This window comes from Ochotona princeps, chromosome 30 (assembly GCF_030435755.1).
Source record: "Ochotona princeps isolate mOchPri1 chromosome 30, mOchPri1.hap1, whole genome shotgun sequence".
NCBI lineage: Eukaryota > Metazoa > Chordata > Mammalia > Lagomorpha > Ochotonidae > Ochotona > Ochotona princeps.
Window position 1 is genome coordinate 10316514 of NC_080861.1, and position 14299 is coordinate 10330812.

The window sequence follows — 14299 nt, forward strand, 5'->3', positions numbered from 1 at the left end:
CTACTGATCCTAAGGGCTTAGAGATTTTTTTTTCTAAGTGCTTTTCAGAATTAAGCTTGGACTAGTGCAAGAGGGAGCCAGAATTCATTTTGCCATGCTGTTAAGAGGTAAGAGTTATCACAGGGATAAGAATAGCCTCCATGGTTAATAAAGCAGCTGGTCAAAGATGAATAGGACAGCTTATGGATAGATCCAAGTGTTATTGGGGTGTGGGGAACAGCAAGATAGTATCATATTCTTGAAAGGATATGTAAGGTGCTAGAGTGTTGAGAAAACACCTGCATGTAGTACTAGGCTAAGTGAATAATGAGATAAACTGAGTGACATTTGGACTATTTGATTTTTCCATCTTTGGTTTGCTCCTCAAGTGCCTGCAGGAACTGAGAGTAGGGCTGGGCCAAAGCAGAAAGCTGGGGACTCCGTTGGGGTCTGCCATGTGAGCAGCAGGGCCCTAAGTTCTTGGGGGTGTCATCGGCTGCCTCCCAGGGTGTATGTTAACAGGAAGCTAGATTGGAAGCAGAGAGGGTTGTTGATTGCAAATACTCTTGTGGAGAATACAGTACAACAAACAGTGACTGAACATGCCAATTCACAGCATCTGTTCCTGAGGTATATTTTTAGGAGAATTGATAGAAAGCTGGGTTACAGGTAGATGACAGAGTTGGAGTGAGTGCTTGAAAAAAGGTGGAAACTCGAGGGGTTGAGTTTGAGTCTCTTGGGAACCTAGATGCCTATTTCAGATGGGATTGATGAGTAGTTTGATGGGGCAGAATCAGGAGTCCTGTTTTGGATTTGTTGATTATGAAGTGTCTGTGTGACATGCAAGTGGAAATGTAAAGCAGGCAATTTAGCATGAGACTGGAGCTCAATGGCACCCTGGGAATAACAATTTGAAATTGTTATAAACATATTTAACTCTACAAAAGTTGATGAATTTGTGTGGAAGAGCCTTGAGAGGGGTGTAGAGTAGGAGAGGCCAGTAGAGGAACCTGAGTTCACCAGGAGTGGGGTAGAGGGGTAAACCATGAGAGAGATCCTCATGAAGTTGGGAGAGAAAGAACATCCCATTCTTAGCATATCTAAAATTGACCTAAAATGAGTGAATAAAACATAAGTAGTAATTACTTATTCTCCTCACTGGGAAAATATTAAGTAAGTGGAAAACTATCTTCTTACATTGAGATTTCAAGAGTAATTTCTTTTGTAATTTTCCAAGATTATCAATATTAGCTACTCACCCAGACTTCGTAATTAGACTCAGGAGGGAAGCCTTTTCTCCTGGGAAGCCCTGTTCTGCCTGCTTGCATGTTGCCCAATCAGGCTCACTTGCTTAGGGATGTTTTGGAAACTCATGGGTCCTTTTCCCCCCCTATAATCTTAACACAATTGATTGTCCATATGTCATTGTTTATTTTTTTTTAAAGATTTATTCATTTTATTACAGCCAGATATACACAGAGGAGGAGAGACAGAGAGGAAGATCTTCCGTCCGATGATTCACTCCCCATGTGAGCTGCAACAGGCCGATGCGCGCCGATCCGAAGCTGGGAACCTGGAACCTCTTCCGGGTCTCCCACATGGGTGCAGTGTCCCAATGCATTGGGCCGTCCTCAACTGCTTTCCCAGGCCCCAAGCAGGGAGCTGGATGGGAAGTGGAGCTGCCGGGATTAGAACCGGCGCCCATATGGGATCCCGGGGCTTTCAAGGCGAGGACTTTAGTAGCAGCCGCTAGACCACGCTGCCGGGCCCGTCATTGTTTATTGTTTTTGTCTTGATGTAATGTGTTTCTCACTAGGGAAAAATTGTTTTTGGTACTCTATCAATTAATGTATATCTAGCTTACATTTGTTGGAGCACAAAATTAAGTGTTCACCAAAATTAAATGTTCAACATAACATTCTTCTTCATTTTTGGCCACTGAAAAAGTGCTGTACTGAGTGTTACTTCTAGAGAGATGCAAAGGCTAACCTCAGAGCCAGGAATGGCTTAAGTGTGCTCTCACACATTTGCTATGGATGTTTACAGTGTCTACCTCTGTTATGACACATGCTTATGTCCAGTGAATAGTGAGGCCAAACAGAGGGAGCAAAGAAAGTAAGCATCTTTTACACATGTACATCTCTTCCATTTGGACTTCAAGATCTAGCTCAAATCATATCCATCCATAAAATTTTCCCTGGTCTTAGTGTGCTCACAGCACTGTACCTTGAGTTAGAAGCAGTACTTCACAGGGACTTTTTTCTGGCAAGACTGCCTAGGCTACTGGTCATGCTGCGTACATCTTCTTGGTCTAGTTACAACTTCTCTTGGCCTTAGTTTCTTCATTACTAAAAATCACATGGAATTATTTATGAATTATTTGAGTTAACATATAGGTCACAGGAGTGGCTGCACAAAAGCACTCAATAATTGTTGGCTGTCGAAGCTCATTGTTTATAAGGCTTGCCTATATCTACTTTACTCATGTGTTGAGGATGGTGATGGCAATATGACATGTTGCATTATTCATTATCTAGTATGGGATCTCTCAAGTAAAAAACAAGTATTTTTACATGGTTACTAATGTCTGCATGTGTTATTTTTCCCTGATAATTGAAGCATACATGTAAACATCATCTTACTTGCATGTGACTCTGGATTACTTGGTTGCCAGTAGCTTTTAAGGAGAGTTTTGCATTTTCTTCTGTAGATAGAAGTGTCATCACCTGGGCCCACAGTACAAGGAAGAGGATTAGAGAATTTATTAAGATATTGCATTGACTTATCGTTAAGTTAGCTTTTTAGTTTTTTGTCCTCATGCAATCATTAATTAAATTAGGATTATTTTCATTGCCAATAACATTTTTCCCCTTAAATTTAATCTCTAGTTTTAAACAATAATCCTACTCAGTAGGAGACAGTTTACCTCATTTCTGCAGCTATTTGGATTGTATAAGCCTTATGTCTCTGAGCAACACTGCACACCATCAGTGTTCAGTAGAGTGGACACAAGGGTGTCAGGGCTTCTGCACACAGGCTGACTCACTTAAAAATTATTTTAAAGCATGGAGAGGAAGTGTGGTGTAGTATAATGAATGAACTTCATCTAGTAGTCATGATCAATTTTTCACCAAAAGTCTGAGCAGTTTATCCTCATTGGAGTGTAAATCTCTCATAGTACTTATATAAGATTTGCTGCTGTGAAATTGAGCAGTTATTTTTTAAAATTTATTTTGTATTTTAAATTATTATTTCATTTTATGACACAGTTTCATAGGCTCTGGGACTCCCCCAACCCCTCTCCAAGCCCTCCCCCAATATTGAATTCCTCCATATTGTTACAGTAATACAGTTCATAACCAGTTATGATTCCTTCATTGCGGGCGTGGACCATGCAGAGAGTCTAGCATTTTATTGTCCAGATAAATTCAGCAGTTTCATTGGGAGACCATCCTTGGTCTGAAAGTATAGCTGGCAGAATATCCCCTCCAATGAAAAGCCACTACACAACTTCAGCAACAGGAAGAAACATGGAAATTTACAACATCATGAAGTTAATTAATATGGTATTGAGTGACCAATATGTTAGAAAATGCAAGTTCTTAACCACATCCTATGACTACTTTATTGACATCTTAATTTTAGTATATACACAACCGGCTGCTATAAACCTTAAAATGGCTATATGGTACTATTCAGCTGTCTCATGTCTATTTTTATTTTTATATTTAGCAGCTAATTATTTTGAATTTTATGGTACGATTCCAAAATATTTTCCTCCTCTCCCCAAAATCGCACCCTCTGATTGCTTTTCTCCATATTATTACAATAATACAGTCCTTTGTAAGGAGTCATGATTCCATCAGTGTGTTATTTAAGTCTGCACTGACATTGCTGGTGCAGACAATATCAGACAATCCTATTGTCTAGATATGTCCAGCAGTTTCATTGGGAAACACATCTTTGATTTGGAAGTAGGGATGCATATTGCATTATATCTTCACATCTGAATATGATAGTCTCTGCTACGCCATCACTATACATTCCGTTAAATGAGAAGCCACAAAACAAAGTCAACCACAGATATGAAGTTAAAACATGTCATTAGCTAGGTCTGGAATGTCTGCCAGCTACTGGCTGCTTTTTTCCAGCACTGTAACACTTGCCTAAGTATAAGGCAGCCAGGCAGTTGCCCACAGCTTGGGTTGATACATGTTTCAAAAGTGCAAAAATAAACTCTTATTTTCCTGTCCCTCAGAATGGGATCACAGTCTTTTTATCTTACAGCATATCTGTCTTCCCAGCTTACCTTAACTTACCTAACTTTATTTTTCATTGTGTCTACTTTTGCTGGCAGATCCATTCTGCCCTGTCTTCAAGATACATCTGGAGTCTAATTGTTTTTCACTTCCTCCGTTGTTACTGTTTGGGCCCCAGCTATCTTAATTTGCTTTTTTGCCACAACCTCCCAACAGGTATCCTTGTTTCTGTCAGTATGAGTTAGCTAATTCTTAAAATGACAACCAGAATGTTGCTTCTAAAAGGAAGCTTGGATTATGTCCTAGGAAAATGGTCAGATCTCACTTTATCTCTGTAAGTTCACCGTTTTTTAAACTCTTGTTCACTTCACTGCTCCTGTTGTTCAAATGAATGTTAGGGTCTCCATGCTGACTATTTCCTCCTGTTGGATTGCTCTTTTTTCAGGTTTCTACAAGACTTTTCTCTTCAAGTGCCGCCTTATTGAGCTCTGTCTCGATTGCTCTACCTGTGCTCATCATTTCCTTGATATTACAGGTGTTGTATGCTGTCTCAGTGGAGTGAGATTATCCTCAAGGGACTGATGGTTTGAATGGTGCTTGGAATATAATTAAGTGCTCAACAATTTGCTCTTTGTTGATGATTGGGAACAGAGCATCACAATCATCTCAGACATCACCCTCACTTTCCCTTTTATTTATACCTCTCACCAAGTCTGGTTTGTTTGTTTGTTTGTTTGTTTGTTTGAAAGGCAGAATTAGAGAGAGAGAGAGAAATGCGTTCCATCTACTGGTTCACCCCTAAAATGGCTGTGATGGTTGGAGCTGGGCCAGGTTGAAGCCAGGAGCCAGGAAATCCATGTGGTTCTCCCATGTAGGTAGCAGGGGCCTAAAATAGCTTGGCCATCTTTCTGTGCTTTCCCAGGTGTATTAACAAGAAATTGAATCGCAGGTGTAGCAGCTGGGACTTGAATTGGTACGCGTATGTGATGTTGGCATGCACTGCGCTGTCTTTACATTTTGTGCCGCAAAACCAGCCCCCAAATGGGGTGATGTTTTAAGATATATTTTCATGTGATTCTCATGCAGATAAAGGTCAATTGCATAGTAGCAATTTGTTATGAAGAATATGTTTCTTGAGGTGAAATGGAACAGCATCCTTTTTTTTTGTATTTGCTAGTATGATGATGAGCATTTCACAAAGTCAGAAATGTACATTGAAACAGAAAGTCTGTTGAATTTATGAAAATGTTCTTTAAATGGTTTCTACAATCTTTGAAACGTCACAAGGATGATAGACTTCAGTGTATTGCTAGATTTGGTGATTTAGGTAATGATCAATTTATTTTATTGACAGCGTGGAGCATTTTACAGATAGAGATCAAGGTAATTGTCATGTAGAAAGGCAGAGCAGTGCGTTTTACTAACTTATAAGTCTTTCTGCTGAGAAAAAAGTGTAACCTCTGAAGTGGTATTAGACGAATACATTTCTTAAACAAACAATTAAAATCTCAAGTGTCTTATAACTGCCACAACTGATTTGCTTCAAAATAGTCATCATTGAGTAGAAATACCATAAAGATTAAATAGCTATTGAAGTTACAGAAAACTACAAAGAAAATCTGGAAAGGACATTATCCTAGTTTGGTTTTTTGATGAACAAAAGTTCTTTCCCTGCTACACCAGAGCAGTAATGTAGATCAGCAATCGTAGTACAAACGATGATGCAATCATTTGATTGGGCACATGCTACTGTTTCTAATCTCTTAGCATTTCTATAATAGCTGATACTACAGTTTCACTTTTGAAATTATGGACGGTCTCTGATTTAGGACAGTTTAAGTTCCAACTTCAAAATAGTGTGAAAATGACATGTGCGTATGTTTCTAGATACAGAGTTAAATTTTAAATGCAGAGTTAGAAAGAGACAGAGAGAACTTCCAACTGCTGGGTTACTCCAGAATGCCTCAGGTGCTAGGACTTTGATTGTCGAAAGGTAGGAGCTAGAAGCTTCTTCAAGGTCTCCCACATGGTTGCAGCAGCCCAAGCACTTGGGGCATCCCTGCTGCTTTTCCAGGCACATTAGCAGGAAGCTGGATTGGAAATAGAGCAGCTGGGACTTGAACCAGAACCCATATAGGTTGCAGGTAGTGCCAGCCCTCTTTGTGACTTTAATAATGAAATTTTTCTGATTAGTTCTCTTTGTAATACCTAAATATATTAGACTGTAGCAGATTTTGATCCATCTACCTAATACCCATTTAGAGAATGTTTTATCTTTAAATGAAAATTATGATGCCTTAAAAATCTTTCCTTAGAGTACATGCATATTTATTTTCTTTTTAAAAGAATTAATTATTTATACTGGAAGGGCAGATTTGCAGAAAGAAGAAGAGACAGAAAGATCTTCCATGGGCTGGTTCATTCCCCAAATAGTCACAATGGCCAGAGCTGAGCCCATCCAAATCCAGGATCCAGGAGCTTCTTCTAGCCTCTCACCATGCGGGTACAGGTGCCCAAGACTTTGTGCTGTGCTTGACTGCTTTCCCAGGCCGTAAGCAAGGAGCTGAATGGGAATTGGAGCAATATGACATGAACTGGCTCTCAAATGGAATGCTGGTGTTGCAAGGTGGAGGATTAGCCAGTTGAGCCATCTTGCTGGCCCCTGTACTTATTTTCGCTTGGTACTTAATTTAAAAATTTCAAAAAGTACATGTTTTATGTATTTGGGATGCCAAGATACAGAGAGACAAAGAAAGATGTCTGATTCCTTGGTTCACCTCCTATGTGAGGACTGGGCAGGTTGAAGACAGGAGTCTAGAACTTAGTGTGGGTCTCCTACTTAGCTTTCAAGGGCTCAGTACTCGGCCATTACTTTTTGTCTCCTGAGGGTGCTCATGAGAAGGAGTTTGAAAACTGGAACCTGGGGTCAAACCAAGTCAGCATGAAGACTGGGATGTTGTTTTAAGCTGTGGCTTAACCTGTTGCATTAATGCCTGCCTCATCACTTGGTACTTTAGTTGCTGTCCATAAGCTTGACCATTAATGCTTTTTCCATGCTTCAACCATGCTGGTGTGGGGGGTAAGGTAGATTTTTATTTTAAACCTATACAGCTTTAATTTATTATCCCATCAGTTAGAGTGATGATTGTTATTTTACGTGAATTTGAGAGAGAGAGCACGAGCTGATCCATTGCTTGTGTCACTCCCCAGATACCCAAAAGACCAGCTGGGATGAGTGGAGCTTGAAGCTGAGAGCCAGAATCCAGTTCAAGCTTTCTCAAGTGGGTGGAAGGAACCCAAGTACTTGAGTCACTACCGCTGCCTGCCAGGGTCTGCTTAAGGTGATGTTACAGGCAGGAAACAGTGAGTTTCTTTTAAGGGAAAAAAAAATATTGACTAGGAATAAATCTAAAACAGGTTTATGTTTTAAAAAATCATACTGAAGACTTTTAAATCGAACATGACTTACGTTGAAATTTTAAGCAGACAAAACTAAATGATCTTTACTGTTTTCATGATATTTCAGTTAATTTGTATTTATATACATTGATTGCATATAGAGTCTAGTTTTGTGTGAAATCCTTTTTATAATTTGCATTTTTTTCTTTTATCAGGTTCCATGCCACTTTGTGCAGTCAGCTTTTCAGGATTTGTGTTCATTAGCTTCCTTAATGAAGATTTTCTGCAGTCAAAGTGGAAGAGGGCCAACTTTTTATTGCTAGTGTAGCAGCATAATTAAATATACAGGGTTTGTTTATTAAAGCTGAGTACCAGACCAATGCTTCAAAGAGAAAAACATGCAGAGATTAGTAAATAGCATGGTGGTGTATGTTACTTCCTGATTGTTATAATGCCTTTTTGGGGTGATTCTTCAACTTTTACCCATATTCGTTTATTTTTCAGATAATAAGAACTGAAATGTCTAATTTTAATTGCAGTGTCTATTGCACTGCTGTAAGAAAATAATGAGGATTTTGCTTGGGTGATTATATTGGAAAAGTGTTATGTTTTGATTTGTTCTCAATGACTTTGAGTTCTTTTATACAAATATAGTGTTAGATAATGGAAACCCAACTCTGAAGTGCAAGCTTTACTTATAATTTGCTAAATCAAATCTTAAGCAAAATGATACTGTGATAAATTTGATACTAGAATAAAAATTTGCAATGGGGCTGTTGCTATGCAAAGAACTTAGCTCTTTGGTCATCTCACATTTTCTGGGAAGCTTCCTGACTTCAAATACACTTCTTTGTTTTCTTTTTATGTAAATACAACTATAATCAGAATGTCTGTCGAACCTGTTTATTATGGTCTTATAAAGTGGCTAACCAGTCTGCTAGACACTTTGGAAATCTATAAAAGATGAGGAGGTAATGAAAGCTATTGACTTTACAGTTTTAGTTACATAAACATGGAGGTCATGGGTGAAAAATCACTCTTGCAGAGGACTTCATTGTCTGAAACAAGAGACTTTGTAACCGGTGAACAGATGACACTGTTTGAAAGAAGATGCAAAGGAAATATTTAGTTCTCTTTTGTGGTAGATATTATCGTCAATATCGTCATTCTCTTTTATTTAAATGTCACATCACTGTCTCTCAGTTAATAGTGGGAAGCCTGAGTGTCAGAGAGCTAATACCTCATTGACTGTCACACAAAGCCAAATTTCAAATATGTAGTTTAAATCCCTTTTTCTTTCCGCATGTCATAATAAACAGAAATCATGAGAGGATATATTTTCTTCAAATATGACCAAATTGGCACGGAGTATTGGATATATTTAATTCAATAATATAATTGAACTTATTAAACAAGAATATTATTTTATTGTTAAATTATCGATTCAGTCAGTAGGTGATTCTTGTTATAATAATAGTATGAATACTGAAGTTGTCAAGAGTAATAATGCAATTTTGGCCAGTAATGCTGCAGTAGCATTTTACAGTTTTAAAAGGTATTTTCATGTTTTTTGTCTTAGTACGTGAATTTTTGTTAGATATACCAAATAACTGGTTTTCTTTCTTCTTGATCTCCCTAAAATTGCGTTTTTGGGGGTTCAGAACTGTCTTTTACTGACGCTTTCATCTTCTCACCAATCATTGGACTCCAGGTTGGGCACTTAAGTGAATCAATAGCTAAGATCTCTGTCTCTCTCTTCCCTCCACCTCTCTCTATTACTCTGCCTTTCAATAAAATAGGTTTCTAAAAAATAGATTGGATGAAGGGATAAATGAAAGAACAAGTATCAAATAGAGAAGCAAGAGGCAATAAAGTATATTGTGAGCTTGGAAACCCTGTTACAAATGAAAAATGTAACAGCTTTTGAAAAGAACCTACTCCTAGTTGTGTATATGTCTTCCACAAGAGTAATATCAGTTATAGCAAGGTGTCTGGATCATTGCCGGGCACATAGTAGGTGGTCAGCCACTCCTTCTTAAGTGAGTGAATAACTACAGTGGAGGCTTCCTAGGTATCTCATTTAATTTTTCAAAAAGTCAATTTTTAAAGAACATAGAAAATAAGAAAATTTATTAAATGCTGAGATATAAAACTAAATTGATGTTATATTATTGCTCAGGTACTTTATTGTCTGTTATTTAACTTGATTTTGTTAAACTGCTTTTTGTTTATTTCAAAGGCATACAGCAGTTGATTGATCTTGATCTTCCATGTTCTGGTTCTTCTGCTGAATTCCCATAATAGTAGGACTGAGGCCGGACCAAAACTAGGAGCCCAGAACTTAATCTTGGTCTCCCACGCAGGTGGCAGTGGGAGATGGGAATTGGAACCAGCACACCGCTAGGGATGTGAGCTTCCTAAGTACTGTGTCCAATTCCTGCTCCTATCTTGGTGTTTAAATCATGCAGCAACTTGCCCTTGTATGACTTATGTATGTGAGTGAATTGTTTTTTTTTAAATATATATCCGTTTTCACAGAGAGGATAGACAGGGAAAGCTCTTCCAACTACTGGTTCACTTCCCAAATGGACACAACTGCCGCAGCTGATCTGATCTGAAGCCAGGACCCAGGAACTTATTCCTGATCTTCCATGTGGATTCAGGGTTCCAAGGACTTAAGCCATGCTCTGCTGCTTTCCCAGGCCAAAAGCAGGGAGCTGGAGGAGTGGAGCACTCATATGCGAAATTAATTCTGGCAAGGCAAAGTTCAGCTAACTGAACAATTCTGTTGGGCCCAGTGAGTCAGTATTTTAAAGTACTGTATTTAAACCTAAATTCAGAGTATTTCAAGGTGTTTCTTTACCATTGGGTTGAGCTTAGAGACTTCTTTGCAAAGCAGCTTTTCATTGCATTTCTCCCCCAGAAATTAGCCTAAAAATTTATTCTGGCACTTACTTCTTCCTCCATCCTCTCTACTTTATTAAAAGGGGTAACTTGCATAAAGGCAGTTGCAAATTCACTTGTCATTTTTCATTTTGTATTCTTTTTGCAGTTGTAAAGACTGCATTGTTAAGGTCTTAATTTTCTGTTTTAAAAGAAGGATAATATTGCCATATAAAAATTTTGATCTAGTATAGCCCATTATGTATGTCAGTGCACTTTTATCTGTAGTTCTCAACTCTAATAAATTTAATCCTCATTTTTTAACCATTGAAATAATATAGATCACGTTGTTCAGTTTTGTAGTTGAAACTAATTTCTTCCACCAAAGCATGCACTTTTTACTGGCCTTAGGTTCACACATTTTTATAGATTATGAAGCGACCACCTTAAGGACAGATTGACGATACCATGTTTGAGCGTGAGAACACTCATGAGGCCAGAGTTACCGCACATCATCATCAGTGTTCTCTTTGTAGATAGGAAAGAAATTGCTGTGCTATTGTCCTAAGACTGCAATTTAATTCCCCACTATGATATTTACAATGCTGACATTAAAAAAGGAAAAGCCTCATACTTGGCAGCATGTTACCTGGATTGAAGGAACAACTGCAGGGGTGGAAACTTCTGGCACTCACACCCTGTGAGAACCACAAAATCATTTGTCTGCCCTGCCTAGGCACTGCAGGTGGATCTGAAAGTTCAATAAGTGTATAGAGCAGGCCGATCTTAAGTTGATAACTGTGTGTGGCCTATGAATGGTGTTGTAAGTATCCAGTTGGCCTCTGGCCAAAAGAAAAAAAAGTTCCTTAGCCCTGTGTTAGAGGATCAAGTGAATTTTGAAAATCCCACCCCCCATCCAAGCTTTGACACCTAAGTGAACTCTTGAAATTCAAGACATTAATGAACAAATTACCTTCTGATGAACTGTCCATTGAAACCTTAAAAATATGCCACGTGATAGAACCATTAAAGTTGCATGGCATTAGAACTGCTTTTAGAATTTTAAGAGCATTGTTTCACATGCATGTTGAACTTTCATGGACTCAACATGTGAACTTAATTCCCTTTCCAGAAAGGAAGGAGCATACTTGAGAGAGAGAAAGTTTTGGAAGTCCAGTGAGAGTCATCTAGCCGTTTCTTTAATTTTGATCAGTGTGTATGGTACTTTGTGAGAGATGACAGAAGTTCTTTGGTTTCTGGATTGTCTTCCCTACTGGGAGAAGTTCCTTCCCCGAGTATGATTTAAACCTTTGTTAGACCGGGCAGCTACTTGCCTGGCTTCAGTTGAGTGGAACACCACAGTGGTCTGTTGCCGTGCTGGAGCAGTGGTAAGGCCATCCTGACAGATAGCGTCTTATAGACCGACTTAAGTGGTGTTCTAACATTGCTTTAAGTGTGTGCAATTTTTACCTTTTACAGTAGCCTTTAGAAACTGGTTCTGGAATAAGATGTAACTTTGCCTTCCTTTCACAAGTTGAAAATTAATGGGATCGGAAGAAGCCAGTTTGAAAATAAATGGCTCTGAAAATACTGCTTATTTAGTAAGATAAGTATAGAGAAGTATTAATCATTTCATCAGTTTCTTCAAAAGTTGCTTGTATTTTGATCACTGAAAAGCAAGTTGGAAATATGGGATTGATTCAGGATAAATGCACTTAAATTAGCCAAAATTAACGGGAGTTCAGTTATATTGAAAATAAATGTTGATATTCAGATTTTTAAATGAAATCTATTGGTTTTTTTTTAAAAAAAAAGCTTCTGAGCTGGCACTGTAGCGTAGTAGGCTGTTTCTGCCTGTGGCATCATCATCCCACATAAGCACTGGTTTCAGATCCCAGCTGCTCCACTTTAGTCCTGTGGACAAGCTGATAAGATCTTCCCCTGTCTGTCCATCTGTCTGTACACCTGCCTTTCAAATAAAATAAATACAGAACTTAAAAAAATAGATGTTCTTGAAGCATTGCATTAAAGTTGGTAAGTTAGACATTCTAGGTTAGTTTGCATAATAGCTGTAAGTTGGGCAGTGTTTGACTCTAATAAGTGATTTGCCCATCTTAGTTCTTAGTTCTTTAAAGTAGGGTACTAGGCATACACTGTTCTGGACATTTCATATGTAAACACTCATGTAATTCTCAGCATCTCTGCATAAGGACTGCTGCTGTCACAATTTGCAGTAGAGTCAGAATTATAAACTTACCAGAGTTACGCAGCTATCAAGTAGGTAAGGGATGTTTCAGATCTAGAATCCCTGGCTCCATTTGCCATTTTTTAACCTGTCTTCTATGCTGATTTTAAATTATTTTACATTATCGTTGCATGTATGAAGATTTCAAGTGCCAATTCCAATTTATTGAAAATAGCTGCTTTATTGATTCTGAGACCAGATTTGCACTCAGTGAACGTTTTCTGATTTTTTTATAAGAATAACTTTGTGAGATAGAGATTGAATTTTATATCGAATAAAATCACCAGAAAACTATTTAGTCATGTAATTTCAGTATTAATTCCCTCATCGCTTCTCGGCCTTTTGGCTAAGATCAAGTGTAGTATTAATTCCCTCAAATTTCATGAATCTTTATAATTTATAAAGTATTTCTTTATGAAATGATAAAATGAAAATCTTCTCTATCCTGTAAAACTGTTGGATAGAGTGTCTCCAGATAGTTAGTGTTCCTTTTACAGGAATAAATTTGATATATTTTTTTAGAACTCAGTTTTGGAAAAGTTTCCTTGTGATTTGGCACACTTCTTTTTATCAGCCATTGAGAATTATTTAGCCTGTGTGTTTCTGTGTTTGCTTTGGCTGGAAGGAAGCTTTGGATTATGTTTCATTTTAATTTTAGAAACTCTTTTAGCCTAGGTCCTTGATAGGCATAATTTCTTTTCCAATTCTCCATTGCGGGAGTTTCTAATTCATCATTGTGCATCAGCCAGGGAGTTCATGAACTCCTCTTAAATGATATGCAAGGTTGTTTGTGTCTGGTGGGAATCTGGGAGAGTGTCCTTTGCTTTTCTCCGATTCTCATTGACCTCTCCTCTCCTTAAGCCCGCTGAAAAAGATTATAATGAATTGTTATTTTCTATTTTGACTTCTCAGTTGTGTATTTTAATGGTTTGATTGTACTGAATTTCTTTTCATAAACCTCTTATACCCTTTTGGTAATAGTTGGGCTGAAAGTTATACCTTTTACATTCAAATTGTCCAACTTTTCAGTTTTTCCTAAAGCTGACATGACTCTCTGTTACATAGAATAGTTGTAAGAGACTACCGATGTGTTCATGTAAACCATGTACCTGTAATATGTACTTCTTTTAAGGACGCCTGCCTCAAGTTGGTGATAGTGATAATAACATATTCATATCATAAACTCTACTTCTGAAAATAATATATCTGCATCTCATTCCTTTGTTTTGTAGGTAGAAGAGATTATAAAATCCTAAATCATTTCTTAGGAATATAAGATACAGCTCTTCCAAAATACTTGGATAGGGTTTACATGAAGAGTGGAAAAGAATAGAAAAAACTACTTATTTTAAAATATTTATTTATTTGTAAAGGCAGCGTTAGAGCATGTGCGTGCAAGTACAGGAGAGAGAAATCTTCCATCTGTGGTTTGCTCCCCAAATGGCTATAAGGACTAGGGCTGGGCCAGGCCGAAGCCAGAAACCAGGAGTTTTTTAGGGGTCTCCCACTTCGGTGGCAAGGGAACAGGGACTTG

At 38.0% G+C, this 14299-nt stretch overlaps 1 protein-coding gene and 1 pseudogene across 2 annotated transcripts in view; both read left to right on the forward strand.

Moving 5' to 3' along the window:
• The window catches only part of UBE2E2 (ubiquitin conjugating enzyme E2 E2), a 183292-nt gene that overhangs the window by 28054 nt on the left and 140939 nt on the right, over positions 1-14299 (forward strand). The gene's annotated exons all lie outside the window — the stretch shown is intronic.
• On the forward strand, positions 13092-13204 carry LOC118760417 (U2 spliceosomal RNA; annotated as a pseudogene).